The sequence below is a fragment of the Schistocerca serialis genome, chromosome 7 (genome assembly GCF_023864345.2).
Source record: "Schistocerca serialis cubense isolate TAMUIC-IGC-003099 chromosome 7, iqSchSeri2.2, whole genome shotgun sequence".
Taxonomy (NCBI): Eukaryota; Metazoa; Arthropoda; class Insecta; order Orthoptera; family Acrididae; genus Schistocerca; species Schistocerca serialis.
Window position 1 is genome coordinate 628,350,240 of NC_064644.1, and position 20,467 is coordinate 628,370,706.

Consider the following 20,467-nt stretch of genomic DNA (forward strand, 5'->3'; position numbering starts at 1 on the left):
GAACAATGCCCAATTCTCACGCTTGTAGCTCAGTATCCTGTGAGATTCATCATACTGCTGTGTTTCTTGCGAGTAAACTATACAGGTGTTTGGTGAGGCCAAATCATGTATAATTTCAATGTTGATTGTGACTATAATGCCTATCACATCTAATGTCTATCACATTTAGTCTCTGTTCCCTGTTTTAAGTGTCACCTCAGCTGGCACTAGTGTAATGTAGTTTGGGCGCAGTGCATGTTCGCATAGTTTTTTTGCTATTGGTGTTTGATCTTTGTTAGTTCCAAGCAGGGTGTTTAGCATTAAGATCACCAGTGGTTATTAGTCACTATGCTATGTTGAGTATTGTGCTGATATCGCTTGTTATGATATTACCAGATCAATTGTATATCGATATCAATGTAGTGTTCACTCAGTTGACTTGACCCTAACAGCTGTGACTTCTAGTCTTTCAGGTTCAGGGATCTTAATATTTGTGTATTCTTTGTCTCAATATATGATGATTGCTGTTCCACCCACAGTTGTGCCTTCAGGTGGTCAGTACAGTAGATGTAATATCTTGGGAAGAGTAGCTGATTGTGTGACTGGAGCTCAGCTTCGTTCATGAGAGCAATCCAGATTCCCTTCTCCTCCATAAATGCAGCTAGCTCTGCCCTTTTGTCGCCAATCCCATCTGCATTCCAGAATAGCATCTGGGTCAAAGTACTGTTGTTTGTGTTTTGTGGTGTATTATCTATGGAAGTGTGTGGGCAGTGTGGTGATAGCAGTTTGTATAGCAGCCATGCACTGGCTGTGTGTAGCCGTCATGAGTTTGTGCATGTGTTACGATGAAGAGCGTCAAGAGGATCTTAAGCCACATGAGTGGGGAATAGTGTCTCCACTATGCCTCTGATTGTGGTGAGAATGTTTGTTATGTCAGCCAAAGTGTTGGCGGTGGTGTTGGTGGCTGGTGGTCCTTATGTTGGTGTACTGGATGGGCTGGCTTGTGTGTTATTCATGGTTCGTATTTCATCTGGGGTCACCTGTGTTATTGCTGTGGTGAGGGGGGCAAGAGTGTGAGCTACTTGTTCCTTTGAATGTGTTCCTATGTTTGTCTGGTCTGTTGTTGGTGTATTTGTTGTGGTGTGATAGTGTCCCCTCTTTTGTTTTTTGGGTACCTCCGTTTTATTTCGTGTGTTTGTGGTTGCCCTAGTTTGGGTGTGTCTTCTGTGATATCACGAGTGTCACAATCTGGCCCAGACAGAGTTGACTTGGTGTTGTCTGGGACCGGCGGTGTTGTCATCAGTACAGGGGCAGTTTCTAGCATTGCAGGTGTGGGTTGTGGTTCTGTTGTTGTGGAGCTCTGTGCATCCTCAGTTCATCCACTTCCACTGACAATGCCAGTAAAAGAGATTCCACACCTTACTGGTTGGGGTGTGTGGAGTGTCTTGGAGCTGTTCTGGTTACCACTTGTCTGCCTTTGGCACTTTTGCACCTTAGAGCTTCTTTGTATGTTGCACACCATCTGTAGTTTGCACATGGACCCCTCCACATTTGGTACATTTGATAGTTGTACCAAGTTTAAAGTGTCATGCTACACGGTTACCAGTGCATTTGCGGCACTGTGTGCCAGATCACATCGGGTGCCGCATGGCCAAACTGCTGGCAGTGGTGGCACTGTTGGGGGACACACGGAGGTGTGTATATTTCTACTACGACCATGTGAAGCAGGAGCATCTGCGTCAGAAAGTTGCAGGAGTAAGCTGTGTCATCCAACTCCACTAAATAGTTTGGCTGCAATCTGTGTGTCATGAATCCAAGAATTCATCTCATGCTCTCACAGTCCCAGCGGAGAGCTTTGATTATACCATGAAGAATGTCATTGAGGGTTGTGGTGTCAACTCCTTTCACGATGTACATTCGAGTTTTCCCCCCTTGGGTGCTATATTTATGATACTCAATTCCCCCAGCTTTGACGAATTTCAGGAGATTTGTGCAATCTGTTTTGTTGGATACATACAGTGATACATGGTCCCTTGTGAGTTTTGTGTTTGGTATATGGTGGGGAGTGACATTCTACAAATGTCTTGTTTAGCTTGCCGAGGCAAGTGTAATTGTGTATTATGACCAGTGGGAAGCCAGTCGGTGTAGTGTTCTGCGTAGCGGCTGGGGTAGTGTTGTGTAGTTGAGTTGCTGCAGAATTGTTTGTATGGTCCCTCATATTACCGATGCTCAGCACTGGTGTTGGTAAAAGCACGCTGCATTTGCCGTGTGAGTCAGTAGGCTCAGTTGTTCGTGTATGTTGCTGCTGATTGCATTTTGGACCCACCAGCTTCCAAGGTCCATCTTTGTTCCACGGAGCTGTCACTTCAAGCTCGAGGACTACTGCGGTGATATTGAGGGCCTCTCTAGTATATTCACTGGTGGTGTGACTGGTGTTGGTGTTGCTGTTGCTGTTGCATTGCTTCCACCCATCAGTTGGACAATGAGCTCATGCTGTCTCCGAGCCATTGCTTCTTGATTTGTGGCAGCAAAGTCCAGATTTAGCTGGTTCATCACTTACTGATAGGTGGCAAAGCAAGACAGAAATGTCGAAGGGAACAGATGGCACTCCTGCCTCTTGTGCTGCAGTCTTGCCACAGGTCGTCGGGTGGGATCTGCTCGGTGGATCTGCGTCTCCCAGACATAAGGATACTTTTAAGGATAGAATGTGGATATGAGACAATTTTACTTTTTCGTCTGAAAAGACAATTTTGCTTTTTTAGTGTACATACAGAAGAGGGGAGTCCTTATGACTCACTTGTGCAAGATGCAATGCTCAGTGCAAAAGAGCATGGGTGGAAGACAGCAGCCTGTACTGGACAGTGTTGTCCAATGTGGACGTGCCCCGGACACTGAAATACCCTATTAAAGAATGGGAGAGTCACACTGGGGAAGTTCCAACCACAGTTGCAGGAACTTTGAGCCAGAACTCTTGGCCACCTAGCACTGTCAAGTGTGTAGCAGCGTGTGCTTGTTAGTGACACTCCAAAGAGTGTCCTGTGGCATCTACGCCAGTTTTAGCATATGTGTAATACAAATATCCTCTCGCAGCTACTGCAGGTACAGGGGGAAGGCAGCTGCACAGCTGCGACTCACCCGTAGTACTGCCCGTGGTTTTCCTTGGTGGGAGGACTGGAACGAGGTGAACCAAGCCTTGTGGTGCCCATTGAGGAACTGTTGGAGTGAGTCGTAGTGACTCTGAGGTCAAGAAAGCTGGCAGTGAACAGAACAGGGTGTGCTGACTCCACCCCCTCCCCCCCCATACAGCTTTCAGTGATGCCATTGCAGAGGATTACACTGTGGTTGGTCATCTGGTTTTGATGTGGGCCAGAACATGAAGTTTTCCTTTGCTTTTTTTTGTTAAATTGACTCTTACTTCTGGACACAAACACCTATACAGAGCAAATGTATTGGCATCCAGGGTTTGGTTATTTGGGGGGGGGGGGGGGGGGGAGTGACGGTTTGTTATTGTTTCCACCCCCCCTCGCCCAGCTTCCCTCAAAAATGCAACTCGCTAGCAACCTCGCTGTTAGCATATGACAGACATCTACAATTTTAATAACAATAATAAACACACAAAAATATATTAAATTATCCAATATAATAGTAACAATACAAATAGGTGGATCAAAGAAGGAAGAAAACATATAACAAACAAAAGAACTTCAGAAAGTGTACAAACTGAGATGGACACACTATAATAAAAGAAACAGTTCAGTACAAGCCAAACACATGCGCAACAATACAGTTATATTATCAGAAGCACTCTTCGCATCAGAAATGACCACAATCTGAGGACCAGGCACCACAAAGCAGAAAGAATACAATGCAAAATCCTCAGAAAATTTTTTGGAGCAGTGCACAGAGATGGCATATGGATGAAGAGATCAACCAGAGAATTATAAGAACACAGAGGCAGACTCAGTCACAATCAGAAAATACCGACTAACATTCTGTGGACACATACACACAATGAACAGCGACAGATTCACAAAGGGATTTAGGATGTAGTAAATGCCTTAATCAAAAAAACCAGTTGGTTTCAAGAAATAGAAGAATGCTAAAACGAGCAGTAATCAGAATGGAAATGATGAATGAAAGAGACAAATTCAGAAACAAAATTATGAACATAAAACTTGAAGTAAAGGGAAGGAAGAAAACAGAGAAGATATGTACATATCAAAGGAAACAAGAACACAGTCAAGGAATGAAAAGATTTTGGGAAGAGAAAAGGGAGGAGGAAAGAAGGAAAAAGCTGAACAACCATGTAACAACCAAGTTGAACTCTGTCAGAGTGTGTGCTCACCATCATTATTTCAATAAACATTATGACTGAACAGAGGTCTGCAAACACATGTGAATGAGGGGAATACTGTTTCTATCAGTGATTTCCAACTGTGTTCGGGAAGTCATTCTTTCTGTTGTTGTTGTATCGGATCTGTTGTTGACACCTGGTATGTTCAACCCAGTGGTGTGCAGCTTTACCCGGCTGGAATGTTGTCAATCAGACCAAAAGCATGTCCTTGTGGGCAGACCCTAGCACGAGCAACTGAAAAGTGTCCTTTATTAAATGTAGCTTGTCATTGCTGGAAGAACTTGGCATTTTTGACACACTTCTGTTTCCACGCTACCTCCTTCTCCAAAAGTTATGTGTGCATTTGGAAATTGGTGAAGTAAAAAATATAAAGACATCGTGTCATTCTGCCACATCTGTCTGTAGTGTGCATTTTGGGGTGCGTGTACGATACAAGGCATTTAGGTATGGTGAGGTTACTTAGCCATTAGTGTTCACAATGGCTGGCATAAAGGAAACATGACAAGTATTACATTAGAAAGCAACAGCGATAGCTTTCCGACCGCATAAATTCTACTAGGCAGAGTCAGAAGCAGACACAGTGGCCTGTGCCAGATACGAGGGTTGGAAGTGGCTGAAATGTGAGTCGTGGGACAAAGAGAAAGAGAGAGAGAGAGAGAACACACAGACAGCACCATAAAGCATTCCCCATCTCTTTGTGCACAGAATGCACCACACTGCTGCCTTCTTAACGGCACCCCAGTATAATATGTTGTTTGGGAAGTGGGTGGTAGTTATCACCATTGCCACGACCTCCCCTTATATCCACTCCTGCAAGATTGTGAAATCTACAGCCGCTGAGGAGATTTATGTGAGATGTTCCTATCAACTTTGTGTAATATTCATATTGCACACTTCTGCAGACAAAACAGATTTTCGAACTTAGCTTAGGAAAGAAAAGAATCAGCACAGATCATTAAGGTTCAAAGAACTTGTCTTGAACACTGTAAGGGATCCGTGATCCCACAAACATTGATGCTAGTATCTGACGCCCAGGTCAATAGCGGACAGGAGTCGATTGTCGAGCGCTGCAGTAGGCAGTGAGACTAGTGCTGAGTGCGCAATAGTATGGTAGAGTGTCGAGTGAGAAGTAGAGCGGGAAAGACGGGCAAGAATGGTGGTCAAGTGAGTTGTAAACGGTAAAATTCACTGGAGTATGACGAGTGAGCACGTCCCCCTGATCGTCGTGGGGTTGACTCTCACTAATGCCGATTCGTGAGTGATAAGAAACAGAAAGTGACAAGTGCCGAATTACGTGTTTCACGTCAACCGTGTCGGCCAGCAACAACCTTGGATTGCAGTGAGGATTGTTGTGAATGTTAACCATCAGGATTGTGTGTGACAAAGTACTGAAAATCAGCAATCAATAAAAAGAGATAACCGCAATTAGACGTGTAAGGCAAAGGTAGCAACTGCCTCAGAATTTGTGTGTTAGTAGGAAATATATATCAGTTGTACATCGCAACCTTTGTGATACTTAACAATAGACAAACTTTCAATCATTAGCTATTCCGTCTCAGAACAGCCGCATTCGGTTGAAATACTCCTGAAACCACAGCAGAACAACCAATAGCCTTTCATCCATTAAGCACACGGTCATATATCATAATAATTAACTGTTTGGTGGCTTCGGTAAAGTACCCAAAATCCAGTAAAGGAATTAATGGGGGGTGTTTCAACACGAATGCTTAAAAATTCTTTTGTAGTTAACCTATTTTCAGATTATGAAGAGTTCTTTGTTACAGCTTGTATTTTTGTTCCAGGTGGCCCTGAACTTAATGGCTGTAGTGATGTCGTGAAGGCACAAAGTCGGAAGTTGTTAAACCTTCAGAAACAAGATTTTCGAAAGTACTTCTTCTCAGATACCAATATTTCGCCCCTGTTTGTGTCGGATACATAGATGTCTCAGTTGTTGTCACATAATTTGAGTGTAGTGACTGAATCTAGAAAACAGTTTCTTTTGTTTCCCTGTACCCCAAGCATTATGTGCAATGCAGGACTCCTAACAAGACAAACACACAGAGCACAGCCCTCTGTCTTCTCTTGCCGTTTCTGCAGTTTGGGAGCACAGTCCGGAAGTCTGACTCATGTTGACCGGACCGGCAGGGCGAAAATGGTCGACGTGGGTTCGAAGCTGGTGGCAGAACGGACTGCTACAGCACGAGCAAAGGTTTTTGTGGGTCCCGAACTGATGAAACTCGTACGAGAAAATGGCCTGAAGAAAGGTGACGTACTTAGCATTGCTCGCCTGGCGGGAATTGTGGGGTCCAAGCAGACGTCCAGCCTTATCTCTCTGTGTCATAACATATCTTTATCCTCTGTGGCTGTGGACATTGAACTGGACTCTGCTCTCAACTGTGTGATTATAACTGGCACGGCAAAGTGTAGAGGGCAGACGGGCGTGGAGATGGAAGCTCTCACTGCTGTATCGGTGTCTGCCTTAACAGTGTACGATATGTGCAAAGCTGTGAGTCATGACATTGTGATATCTGAAATAATGCTTCTGGCCAAAAGTGGGGGAACTAGAGGAGACTTCCACCGGACATGAGCATCTGTGTGGGTCAGTGAAATAAGTTAAGTATACCTGGTGTGATGTAGGCAAATATCAAAGTCTGTTCATAGTTATCATAAATTATATACACATCGAATTGGCCTGAATATAAGTTGCACCTTTAATTTCGAAAAAGAGAAACTTAATTAAAAATAATTTGTCAAGTTGCCCATTTACAAAAGCTTTTCAAAATGTGATTTACCCTTAACCACTTTTTTTGTAGTACACTGTAGATAAATTACACACAAAAACAAAGCTTTCAGTTGCAGTTTTCATGTAAGACACTCTTAACTTCACTAACATTCATTGTTTTGTCACTGTCAGTATTTTTGTCACTCTCCTCCCAAAGTACAGTGCCGTCGCTACAATCCCGGGCATTGCATGTGCAGCATTTCTTGAACCGTACTTTTAAAAAGCACATCTGTTAGATGAATAACTGTGAGTTTGAAATTTGCAACGTAACTGTACCAAATTCCAAAATTTTCACTCAATGTTGTGCTTCATTGGTGAAGAATAAATTATATTCTTTAGTTAGAGAAAAACTGTGCCTGTCCCATTGTCTAAAATAGTGAAACTGTGAGAATGGTAATACAGAGGGGTCCAGAAAAATGTAGACTCTCTTTGATAGTCAATATTGATGGAACAAAATGGCATAGTGTCAAAATTCTTGCATGGGAGGAAGATCATTTTGTGTGTTCAAAGTGACACCTGTTAGCAGCCAAGCAACATCAATGTTGCTGAATTGTTGACTGAAGTACAGCTGTCAGTGTTGCCAGTGTGGTAGCTGCACAGGATGTCTTGATGGTTTCTCATATCTCATTCAGTGTAGCTGGGTTCTGTTGGTAAACTTTGTTTGTTGAGGTCCCCCATTGGTAGAAGTCGAGAATTGTAAGGTCCCATGAACTTGGTGGGCATTTGACAGTTCCTCTTCGACTTATCCATCGTCCAGGTAGATTTTCATCTAAGTAGAATCTGATATCTCTGTGGTGGTGAGGTGGAGTACAGTCTTGTAGGTAAAAATCTTTTGTTTCCAAACACCACTTGGATGGCTAATAAAATCAATGTTTGCAGCATATGATACACCTCACCAGTTATGTACCTTCAAAGAAGAATGGGTCAGAGAAACAATACTATGACGGACCACACCACACATTAACACCAAGTGAAGTAACATGTTTGTCCATGTGAACATGAGGATTTTCAGCAGCCCAATACGCACAGCTATGGCAGTTTACATTACCATTCAGGTTGAATTGTGCCTCATTAGGCCAGATAACCTTCCCTGCAAACCATTCATCTTCGTGAAGCATGCCTTCAGACCACTCGTAGTGCTCCATCCTTCGATTCAGGTTGTCCTCATTCATAGTGTGAAACAATCTTGGAATGTACACTTTCCACTTTGCAGTCTTCAGAATTTATCATGCACTTGATCAGCTTATCCCACTTCCCCATACACCCTGCTTCATAGATTTTTGAGATGATCTAGAAAAATGTTGCAATACAGCAGTGCTGGAACCTGGAGGTTGATGTTCTTGTTCGGAGGACCTTTCCTTGTGCACATTTTAAACAGTATTGTCAGCTTAAAATTTATACCAAATACAATAAATTGTTGTTTCAGTACAGCCTTGCATTGCTCAAACAATAGTTGTACTTCATTCAGTGCTGCATTGTCATCTGCTGGAAACCCACACGACAAGATCTGTTGGGAAAACAGTGGTTTATGCTACCACTCAAAATTGCAGCCATATAACACTTTGTTCCAAAGGTAATAACTATCAGAAAATGTCTACACTTTTCTGAATCCCTCTGTAGTCACTACCTAAATGGGATATCAACAAAGAGAATGTTTGCATTGCTACCTCATACACAACAATTGATTTACAAACTGTAGTGATATTTTTGTTTCATTTCAAACTTAAGAAGAAGCACCACAGTTGAGGTTTCTATGATTCATAAAAGTCCCAGTTTTTATGGGGTGTGCTGTATACTCTAAGTTTTTTGGTGATTTTTTGTAGAAATGGTGTATCTTATATTCAGGCCAGTATGGTACCCGTTTCCATCCTGTTTTTTAGTCTTAATTCAAAATATTTATCTTTCTTTTTCCAATACCTGATCAATTTGAGAGAGATATTTAAAACAAAAAATAAGCACTAGCAAGTACGTTAATTTGCTATTGTTAAAACTTTTTCTCGTGCATGTTCTCTACAATTTTGATATGACACCACCTGCACTCTTATCTTGTTGCCAGTAAAAAGTGAGTAAGTCGGTCATTAAACTCTCTCTCTCTCTCTCTCTCTCTGTGCCCTTCCCCAGCTGTGTTGTAGTGTCCTCTGTGTTGCTCTATTGTTTCAATTTTTGATGGTCCCGTGCTGTGAAAAGTTGAGGTGAAGTGTTCATTCTTAAATAAATAGTGTGTATCAGCTCTTTTCTCCTAGGATTAGGTTGTCATTGCTGTGTTCATTGATGTAAAATGACACTTTTTTAACAGTTCCTAAAAGGTGCACCACTTCATTGACACTTTTGCTCAGGTGTAGAGCATATTGGCCAGACTAATTTACATGTTTCAGCTTTACACTGTATGGTATCCTCTTTTTTAAAGGCCTATTATCTTTCTTGTGTGTGACTTGTCCAGAGATTGAAAATGTTTTATTTTGTAAGTTACCAATCCAGAACAGGTTTCTGTCAATTTAATTCTTCAGGTTTTTCCAGAAGTTTGCTGAAATTCCCGAGTTGTCCTTTGCACAGTCAGACATCATTGTCTTACTCGCATATTTCGGTGACATTAGTTGTTGCTTTTACAAAGTGCTACTTGAGACTGATCATCAGATGGAGCAGGTCTGTAATTTGTTCCCTCTGCCTTCATGCTTCATCTGCAATCTGCTCTGACAGACACCATCCTCGGGTATCCGTGTTGCGTGATATTCTGAGTGTCATCTACACTCACGGGCATGATACTTGTGTGTTATGTTTTCAGTCCAAGCTGGTTGGTAGAATTCTGTTTGCGGGCTGTCCCCGTTTGGGGACAAGGATCGGCAGGGCATGAAACCCTAATCTTTCATCTTTCAGTTAACTCAAATGTCGAGTGTCAATTTTTTCATGTACTGCGGTTACAAATATAAGAAAATACAAAATGAAAATTTCTCAACATTGTCATGTTTCTTTTCAGTATGTTTCTCAGATCAGTACACTGCAATGTAAATATTCCATTAAAAGAATATATTTTTGATTGTTTCTTCAGTCAAAGATGCATTGCCTTTTTGACTTAACAATCAATGTCAAATCATTGTCCCTCAAACAATCCTGCAGGGGTTTGACAACGTGAGACTATGGCTTTATGGAGGATCACCTAGAATTAGCTGCCGTCTTTTCTGACATGATTTTAAATCAATGCTATCATCACCGTTTCTTTTGCTTAGGGTTTTGAGTCTAGGAATGATGCAAACAATCAGCAGTTTATTTCTTTCTTATGTGATCTTGTTTTCTCCTCCCTAGCCCCCTATCTTCTTTGATTTGGTAGCCTTGAGCAAATTGAATATTCCTGATTTTGTTTGTATTTATTAATCTGTTTGTGCCTCTAATTCTTAAAAGACTTCATTATGACAGTAATACTCTGAAGCAGCAAATTTGGGGAAAAAGAGCTGCATTCTTTTATGCTGTTGTAAAATGGAGGAACTGGTTGTAGTTGGAAAAAAAATCTGCCTTTTACAGCTGCAGATATTTGTCATTTATTTTACGTAGCCCACCCATGATCTACAATCAGGTCTTCCTTTTTATGTTGTATTTTTTATAAGAATGTTGAAACATAGATGATTGTTATGCATCTTTGCAGCACCTAAACTTGAATATTGTACTTAAAAATGTTATTTGTTGTCTTTTTTAAATTAAATTGTTATGTTTAAGAAGTGAATTAAATAATTGTTACCTGTGACATAATTTTGTAGCAGCTAAAATTAAATGCTGGTCTTCAATATTTTAATTGTTATAGTTTGGGGTATGATTGTTGTAACTAGAAAATGAATGTGTGCCTTGTGCACTATGTTGTTACAGTAATTTGGAGTTTATTTTGTACATCATCTGGTGTAAATTATAAGAATTTAAGCAAAAACTTCTGTCTCTCAACAGCTTTCTTAATAACACTATTCCAGTAACTGGATATGCATATTGAAATATCTGTGTTGTATATTAGATTCTATGACCTGTACTGAGGCAATATTTTGCGGTTGCAAATTTTCTTGACTATTATTAAGTGTGTGTGTGTGTGTGTTGCTTATGCCCTACATACGAGTCCTCCAAGCTACTGATGATCTGACCAATGTACGACATGCCAAAATGCTACGGCTGCATGGGGAGATACAATTAAAACCAATCCCCCCCCCATCTCTCTCTCTCTCTCTCTCTCTCTCTCTCTCTCTCTCTCTCAAAGATCGGCAGGTTCAGGAATCTAACACAGAAAGAATTTAATCACGGTTTCTTTTTCATCTCTATCATACAATGTAGTCCAATTTTTTGCTAATACAGAAATAACATTTTGTGATTTATGTTGTGTACTCTTCAAAAGATCTAATGATGTCCTCATTCCTTTCTTATAAACAAAACAAGAAAAAACTGACAATAATTGTCATTAAAATAAAACACAGAACAGTGTCTCCATAGCATCAATGAGAACATCCTTTCAGCACCTTTGACCCAGGCAGTGAACACAGCAGCGGTCAGTCTGTGACTTGCAGCAGGTGAATCCCAGTCAGCTGCATTGCTCATGCACCCCACATAAATAATAATAAACAAAATCTAACAATACACATAACCAAAGCTTGATTTGTGACAGTATACCGCTGATGACGAAAAAAATTGGACCCAAAGATTTTGAGATGTGGTACAATAGAACTTTTGCTCTAGTTGAAGCGGTAAGATGCAAATGTTGTATTCACACTGTTAAAAAGCTCAGAAAAATGTTATAACTTTTTCAGAAGTCTAAATCAAACTATGGAAACTCTCAGTAGGAACTTAGAAATATAGGAAATGATAGATTGCTACTTACCATAAATACATGTTAAGAAGTCAATTTTTTTTCTTTTAACAAATCTAACACTGCATATTACTGCCAAATTAGTCATTACCTATGATTGCCCCAGTGGCAGAAGTATGTATAATAATGTCAAAACGTTTGTGACACTACACACTAGGAGAAGCTCAAGTTTCAGATACACGTTGATTGCGTTCTTGATGATGCTATCTACATGTTCATCCACACTCTGCAAACCACTATGAAGAGTATGACAGAGGGTACATCTCACTGTACCAGATATTTAAGCTTGTTCATGTTTCCTTTCCTCCATCTTGTACTTCAACTTTTCTTCCTTAAACTTATCCTGTTTCTAACTACTCTGATTTGCTTTTGTGGTTAGTGTGAATTTAAACTCAGTTGCCATAAATATCTAATACGTTTTATTGAACAGTGAATGGATTATTTTATATTTCATCTAATGCTGTTCTGCTCTTTGTTACGGCACAAATGGTGTTCCCTACTTTTGTGCAATTTTCACGCAACTTGAAAAAATGGTGAGATAAACAACTAGCTTCATGATTTATTTATGTTTTGAATTTACCACAAATGTTTTGAATGTAACCAAAAATGCTTGTTGTTGTAAAATATACTTTCAACTTGCCTCCTTCACTAGCTGAAAACCTTTTTAGTTTCTCATGTTACCCCTGATGTCTTCTTTTTGGTTGATTCATTTATGATAACATTTTACTGTCCTGAGTAGTACCTGTGTATAAATATAATTTTATTTTTATTTTTAGTGATGTGCGTTTTTATGTGCGTATTCTTTCAGTCCTGTGTAATGTGAGTCTCTGTTTAATGGTATGGTTATGTTGTCTTCAGACTTAAAGAATTGATGTAGAAATTTATAGTTTTCAGCATGTGGTTCAACAGATCCTTATTGTGTTCCTAAATTGGAAAAGTCCTAAAAACAGAAACTATAAAATAACTGTATAGAAATTTTGGACCACCATTGGTTAAATATTTTATTACCAACCCAAGAAATAAATTGGGAACAATGTGCAGCATCTTATTCAGTGTAAAAGAAAACTCAAATTTAGTTAAAAGTGGACCACTTGAGTTTGCTAAAGGCATAGAATCGTGTGTTTCTAGTGTTCTTAAATGCATTCAAAACCCTCGAAAAGAACAAAAAAGTAAGAGAATATAATATTGAACTTACAGGCCTAAGTCTGAAAACAACATTATAATTGTGTGTATTTGGTTTTGTTTCTATGCTGTTGACATCCTGTACTGTTGATTTTAAATTATATGTGAGAGTTGATGTTTGGAAGCTAAGTGCAGGAAAGAAGACCATGAAGTGAAATCCACCCTTTATGTTCTCAGTTGGCGAAGAATGTGGGCAAAGAACTGGAAATCTTTGAGGTACCAAATGGTCAAGGGCTGTGATATTGCCCTTTTAACGTCACTTAAAGTAGACATAGTTCTCTTAGTCCCAAGTGTAAGACAACATTTTTGGTACCTTACACTTTCAGTGGTTTCCATTTACAATTTCTGTTTACAGTGCTCATCATCAAATGTTTTGCTGTTGTTATTTGATTTCATATAAATAACATAGAGGTAGTTATTTCACATACTATTATGTTTCTGATAGCTTTTTCTCACAAAGCATACTTTAGGCTCATATTTTATTGTAAAATATTTAAACTGACAGACATATAGACTTACATTTTCTGCATGTCTTCTGTCACCAGTTTCGCCTCTAATATTGACTGCAAAGCAGAAGTGATCAGCATAGAAAATGATGGAGTGTGGGTGGTGAGGGGAAGGGGGGGGGGGGGGGCGGAGAAATGTAATATTGAAACTAAAATCAAGAAAGAGAGCAGTCAATTGAGGATACAATGAAACATTTGGGACCTCATTAACTGCAGGATCATTCTAGTAGAATAGAATTGTATAAATGATTACTGCCAAAGAGAAGTGTTAGAACTTCAAGTTTAACACATATATTTAGGAACAACACAACAACACATATAAGTCACTGAGTAAGTTGACCTGTGTACAAGTCGGCATTCTATTCAACACTGAGTCTCTGTCTAGCGGCCGCTGCTCAGCTGGCCGCTTTGGTGGCGCAGCTGCTGCATGGCTGGCAGACAGTGCCGCACGTAGAGGACGTGTGTAATTGCGCGGCAGCACTTTGAATAATTGGCGAGTCACAACACTTTTCCCCCCTTTGAAATTGTTGTACTGGTCTTGATGGAGGTGTCCTGGAGATGGCTAACGTCCATAGGCGTTGTTTGACTCGCCGTAAAGTCTCGAGGAGTAGGCGTCCCGTATGGACGGAAGTTTCCCCGATGATAACAGGTTGAGATGACAGGAGACGTGGGCGATGTGTCGGCGTCCGTTGGAGGAGGAGGCGAGTAGATGTACTCTGACAGAGGATGATCCTCCGGTTCCTGCATGGGCACGTCTCCTGGTGGCGTCCGTTCTGGTGCTGGCATCGCGATGACGGTGAGAGGGCTGCGTTGTGAGTATTGAGAGATGCCAAGATCCCGAGCATCAGGTAGAGCCAAAGGTGGTGTGGCGGCATTCGGAACAGGCGTTGCTGGCACCCGAGACCGAAGCTGGTCCGAATGATGCACTGCAACACCCGTGTCCGTCTGGATTTCATACAGGCGTCTGCCACAGTATACGGTAAAATGCCAGGAACAGGAGAAGCGCATCATCAGCTGCAGAAGAAGTCAGAAGTTTCCGCATGTGAGCCTTAAATGTGCGGACCAGCCGTTCAGCCCCGCCGTAGGATTGTGGATGGAACGGCGGGGCCGTGACATGAGTAACGCCGTGACGAGCACAAAAATCTGCAAAGTCGGAAGAGGCAAATTGCGGACCATTATCAGTAACAAGAGTAGAGGGGAGGCCTTCCAAAGAAAAAATGCGGGCGAGAGCACTGGTGGTTGCCGCGGTGATAGGTGACGTGCAACGGACAATGAAAGGAAAGTTAGAGTAGGCGTCAATTACAAGGAGCCAATAAGTACCTAAAAAAGGTCGCCCAAAGTCAGCATGAATGCGCTCCCAGGGCTTCTCAGGCGAAGGCCGCGGTGACAAAGATGACTTCGGAGCAGCGGCCTGTGATGCACAAGGGCCACAGGCAGCGACCATGTGTGCAATTTCAGAGTCGGCGGCAGGCCAGTACACATGACGGTGCGCCAGAGATTTTGTGCGAGACACACCCCAGTGCCCCTGGTGAAGGAGGCGCAAGACCGCAACACGCAAAGATGCAGGTACCACAACACACGGCGAAGCATTGTCAGTGGAGAGGAGGATAACACCATCCCTAGCCGTGAGGCGGTAGCGCAAAGTGTAGCAGTTCCGCAACGGATCAGAAGTCTTAGCGGACGGGCGATCTGGCCAACCCTCCTGAGTACAGCGTAAAACCCGGGAGAGGGTAGGGTCAGAACCCGTAGCAGCTGCCAGCCTGTACCCAGTGATGGGGAACCCGTCCACAACCCGCTGCTCGGCAACATCCAGGTGGAAACACAAAAGTTCGTCCCTATTGAATGCCTGATTGGTACCCATGGGAAGGCGAGACAAAGCATCAGCATTCACATGTTGAGCCGTTGGCCGAAAATGAATCTCATAATTGAAACGGGACAAGTAAAGAGCCCAACGCTGGAGGCGGTGTGCCGCCTTGTTGGGAAGTGATGTTGATGGATGGAACAAGGAAACAAGTGGTTTGTGATCCGTAACAAGATGAAATTTTGAACCATAGAGAAAAACACCAAACTTATGAAGAGCATAAATAATGGCCAAAGCTTCTTTCTCAATTTGAGAATACCTTTGTTGGGCATCCGTGAGCGTTTTGGAGGCATGAGCGATGGGTTGTTCCGTACCGTCAGAAAAATGGTGTGCAAGGACTGCACTGACCCCGTATTGAGAGGCATCTGTGGCAAGAACAAGATGTTGGCCAGGTCGATAAGTAGCCAGGCATAGTCTTTAATTTCCGGAAAGCCGCGTCACATGACGCGGACCAGTGAAAAGGCACGTTTTTATGCAACAGGGGATGCAACGGCTGAGCCACCGACGCCACAGATGGTATAAACTTGTGATAGTATGCTATTTTCCCCAAGAAGGCCTGCAGTTCCTTAACAGATGTAGGGCGAGGAAGGGCATCGATCACAGCGACAGTGTGTTGAAGCAGACGAATACCATCACGAGAGAGTTGGAACCCAAAGTACGTGATAGATGCCTGAAAAAATTGTGGTTTCTGAAGATTACACTTAAGACTGGCAGTCTGTAAGACATTAAAAAGTGTGCGGAGATTTTGAAGATGTTCGTCAGTGGTGGAGGCAGTGACAACAATGTCGTCCATGTAATTGATACACCCAGGGACAGGGAGCAATAATTGTTCCAAGAATCGCTGAAAGAGAGCAGGGGCGCTAGCAACCCTGAATGGCAAGCGTTGGTATTGATAGAGGCCGAAAGGCGTGTTAAGGACCAGAAACTGCGAGGAAGCAGCGTCGAGAGGAAGTTGATGATAAGCTTCTGACAGGTCAATTTTAGAAAAATACTGTCCTCCAGCGAGTTTAGTGAACAGTTCTTCAGGACGGGGCGTAGGGTAAGTGTCGATGAGGCATTGAGCATTTACAGTGGCTTTGAAATCGCCACAGAGACAAATATCACCATTGGGCTTAGCAACTACAACAACAGGAGAGGACCACTCACTGGAAGTGACAGGAAGTAAGACCCCTGATGCAGTGAGACGATCCAACTCCCGTTTAACCCGATCTCGAAGGGCCACAGGAATGGGCAGAGCCTGAAAAAACTTGGGCCGAGCAGTGGGTTTGAGCGTGATATGAGCTTCAAAGTCGTTCGCACGGCCTAAACTGGGAGAAAAAAGGGATAAAAATGTAGTCGACAAGGAATCCAGTTGAGCATAAGGAATAGTGTCAGAGACAATATTGACAGAGTCATCTATGCAGAACCCAAAAACGCGAAAGGCATCGAAACCAAAAAGATTTTCTGCGTTGGCAGAACTCCGGAGATGTGAACTTGCCCTTCAGTATATCCTCTCTTCTCGTTATCCGCCAGGCCTCAACCTCTGCTAATTTCAAGTTGCCGCTGCTCATAGCTCACCTGTCTTTCACAACATCTTTGCCTCTGTACTTCTGCCTCGACTGACATCTCTGCCGAATCTCTTTGCCTTTACAAATGTCTGCTTGTGTCTGTGTATGTGTGGTTGGATATGGGTGTGTGTGCAAGTTCTTTTTTCCCCCTAAGGTAAGTCTTTCGGCGCCCGGGATTGGAATGACTCCTTACCCTCTCCCTTAAAACCCACATCCTTTCGTCTTTCCCTCTTTCCTGATGAAGCAACCGTTGGTTGCGAAAGCTAGAATTTTGTGTGTATGATTGTGTTTGTTTGTGTGTCTATCGACCTGCCAGCGCTTTCGTATGCTAAGTCACATCATTTTTGTTTTTAGATATATTTTCCTGCTTGGAATGTTTCCCTCTTATTATGTGTTCAGTTAACTAAGTAGAAATCAGTAATATCTTATCTCAGTGAGGAACTTGAAACTTTCAGCACAGGTCAGGAGCATGTAGAGGTGCTCTTCCTCTACTTGAAAAGAACAGTTGACCACGCACTGAGTAGATAGGTTCCTAGTAGAACAGTTCATAATGGGATGGAACCTCTGTGGTATACAGTCACTGTAAAGAAAACTTCTAAAGGAACAGAGATTACAGCATAATAGGTGTAAAACAAAGTGTAGGATTATAGATTGAGAGACGCTGGATGAAACATGTTTGGCTGTCAAGAGAGCAATGCATGAAGCCTTCAATGACTACTGTAGCAGAATATTGTCAAATGACATTTCACAAAATCCAAATAAATTCTGGTCATATGTAAGGGCTGTTAGTGGCACAAAAGTTAGTGTCCAGTCCCTAGCAAGTGAGACAGGAACTGAAATTGAGGGTAGCAAAGTAAAAGCTGAAATTCTGAACTCGATTTTCAAATGTTCCTTTGCAAATAAAAACCCAGGAGAACTGCCCCAATTCAATCCTCATACACTGAAAAAATGAACGAAATAGGTATTAGTGTCAGTTGTGTTGAGAAACAGTTGAAATCATTAAACAAAGCTCCAGACCCCGATGGAATCGCAGTCAGATTCTATATTGAATTTGTGGCTGAGTTATCCTCTCTTCTCACTGTAATCTATCCAAAAAACCTACCCAGTTTTTGGAAAAAGTTACAGATCACACCTGTCTACAAGAAGGGTTGTAGGAGTGACAAAACTACCATCCATTAGCCTTGACATCAATTTGTTGTAGATTCTTAGAAAATATTTTGAGCTCAAACATAATGAGGTATCTCGAACGGAACTACCTTCTCGAATCAACCAGCATGGTTTTCAAAAACATAGATGATATGAAATCCAACTCTCACTTTTCTCACATAACTTGCTGAAAGCGTTGGATCAAGGCAACAGGTAGATAGTGTTTCTTGATTTCCTAACAGTATTTGATTCTGTTCCACACCTACACTTACTGTGAATAGTACGATCATATGGGGTATCAAGTGAAATTCGCGACTGGATTGAGGACTTTTTGATAAGAAGGACACAGCATGTTACCTTGGATGGAGAGTCATCATCAGATTTGGAAGTAACTTCAGGTGTGCCCCAGGGAAGTGTGTTGGGGCCCTTGCAGTTCTTGTCCATTAATGACCTTTCTGTAAATCAGGATTTTTGCAGATGATGCAGCTATCTGTAATGAAGTGCTATTTCAGAGAAGCTGCATAAATATTCATTCAGATCTTGATGAGATTTCAACATGGTGCAGTGATTGGCAACTTGCTCGGAATGTTTAGAAATGTATAAACTTAGTATCCTGTGACTATAATATTGGTGAGTCACTGTCGGAATCTGCCAACTCGTACAAATACCTGTGTGTAACACTTTGTAGGAATATGAAATGGCATGATCACATAGGTTCAGTTGTGGGTAAAGCAGGTTGTAGACCTTGGTTTATTGGTATAATAATGGGGAAATGCAATCAGTCTACTAAAGAGATGCTTACAAGTCATTTGTGTGACCCCCCCCCCACCATTACACCCCTAGACTATTGCTAAAGTGTGTGGGACTTGTACCAGATGAGACTAGCAGGAGACATTGAATGTATACAAAGAAAGGCAGCATGGTCACAGGTTTGCTTAATCCATGGGAGAGTGTCACAGAGATACTGAAGGAACTGAAATGGCAGACTGTTGAAGAAAGGTGTAAACTATCCCAAGAAAGTGTATTAGCAAAGTTTCAAGAACTGTCTTTAAATGATTACTCTACGGATATACCACACCCCCCCCCCCACCCCCATATTGCTCTCACAGGGGTCGTGAAGATAAGATTAGAATGATTACTGCTCACACAGAGGCATTCAGACAAATTCAGACAATCATTCTTCCATGCTCCATACACGAATGAAACAGCAAGAAACCCTGATAACTGGTACAATGGGACTTACCCTGTACCATGCACCTCCTGGTGGATTGCAGATTATAAACATAGATGTGAATGGACAGTCTCTTACATGTGAATGAGGGAAACATCTAATCACCTTTATTTTACCAAGACAAAAATTATGATTTACTAAAGTTTCAAACCTTGACAGGAAATAATGGATTAGGCTGTCCGTAAATTATAAACTAACATTATTGTGATGATGGAAAATCTCATATAAAGACATGAAACAAATACTAACAAAGAGATAGAGGGGCTGGCCAGTACAGCCAATAGATACACAAAACATAACAGAAAATTTCCGTATCCTAGCTTTTGGAACTTTGTTCCTTCGTCAGGGAGGAGAGAGGGGAAAGAAGGGGAAGAAGAGAAAGTGGATTCAGTTACTCACAACCCAGGTTATGAAGCAACAGGGTAGAGGTAAACAGGGAGGGTAGCAAAGATGGAGGCATGGGTGTATACTCTACAGTATGTCAACATGTTGCCTTGACCTGTTTGATCACCAGGTCTGGCTCCAATTCAGTGCACACGGGACATCATCGAACAACTCCAGTGTCTCCCAAAAACAGCATTAACCATCCCTGTTTTGATGACAATGTGAAACAGGCATGGAACTTCATCCCACAAACTCATATCCAGCACAATGCATGCACGTTTGCATGCTTACATTCGGGCAGTTACACTGGATTTCAATGTATGAGTGTATCACATTTGCAATGGTGTATCTCGCACTTATATTATCCTGTGATCTTGCAACGTTAATCACTTAAATAAGTTACTTAGACATATATGTTCCTGAAATTTCATTACTCTACATTAATTACTTTTTGGTGTTGCAATTTTTTTTTTTTCAGTGTACATGATGACTACAATAATACATTATAATGTTTCTCCAGTGGTTTCAACATTAACTTTTTAACAGAAAAGATTTTGCTTACAGTTCATTTTTAAGTTAACATTTCTAAACTTTTTAACAATCCATATTAAAGCTAGCAATAGTAACTATATTAGTAATTGCTACTGTAAACAGTTACACA

At 41.6% G+C, this 20,467-nt stretch overlaps 1 protein-coding gene across 4 annotated transcripts in view; it reads left to right on the plus strand.

Annotated features, from left to right (window-relative positions):
* Positions 1 to 20,467, plus strand: part of LOC126412549 (molybdenum cofactor biosynthesis protein 1-like) — a 289,749-nt gene that overhangs the window by 243,446 nt on the left and 25,836 nt on the right. For 3 of the 4 annotated variants that reach the window (XM_050082197.1, XM_050082199.1, XM_050082198.1), the window contains one exon: positions 6,136 to 6,493. The exons of the other annotated variant lie outside the window; for it this stretch is intronic. The gene's annotated coding sequence lies outside the window, so the exon portion shown is untranslated. Of the gene's footprint in view, positions 1 to 6,135; positions 6,494 to 20,467 lie in introns of those variants that run through there. 4 annotated transcript variants of the gene reach the window in all.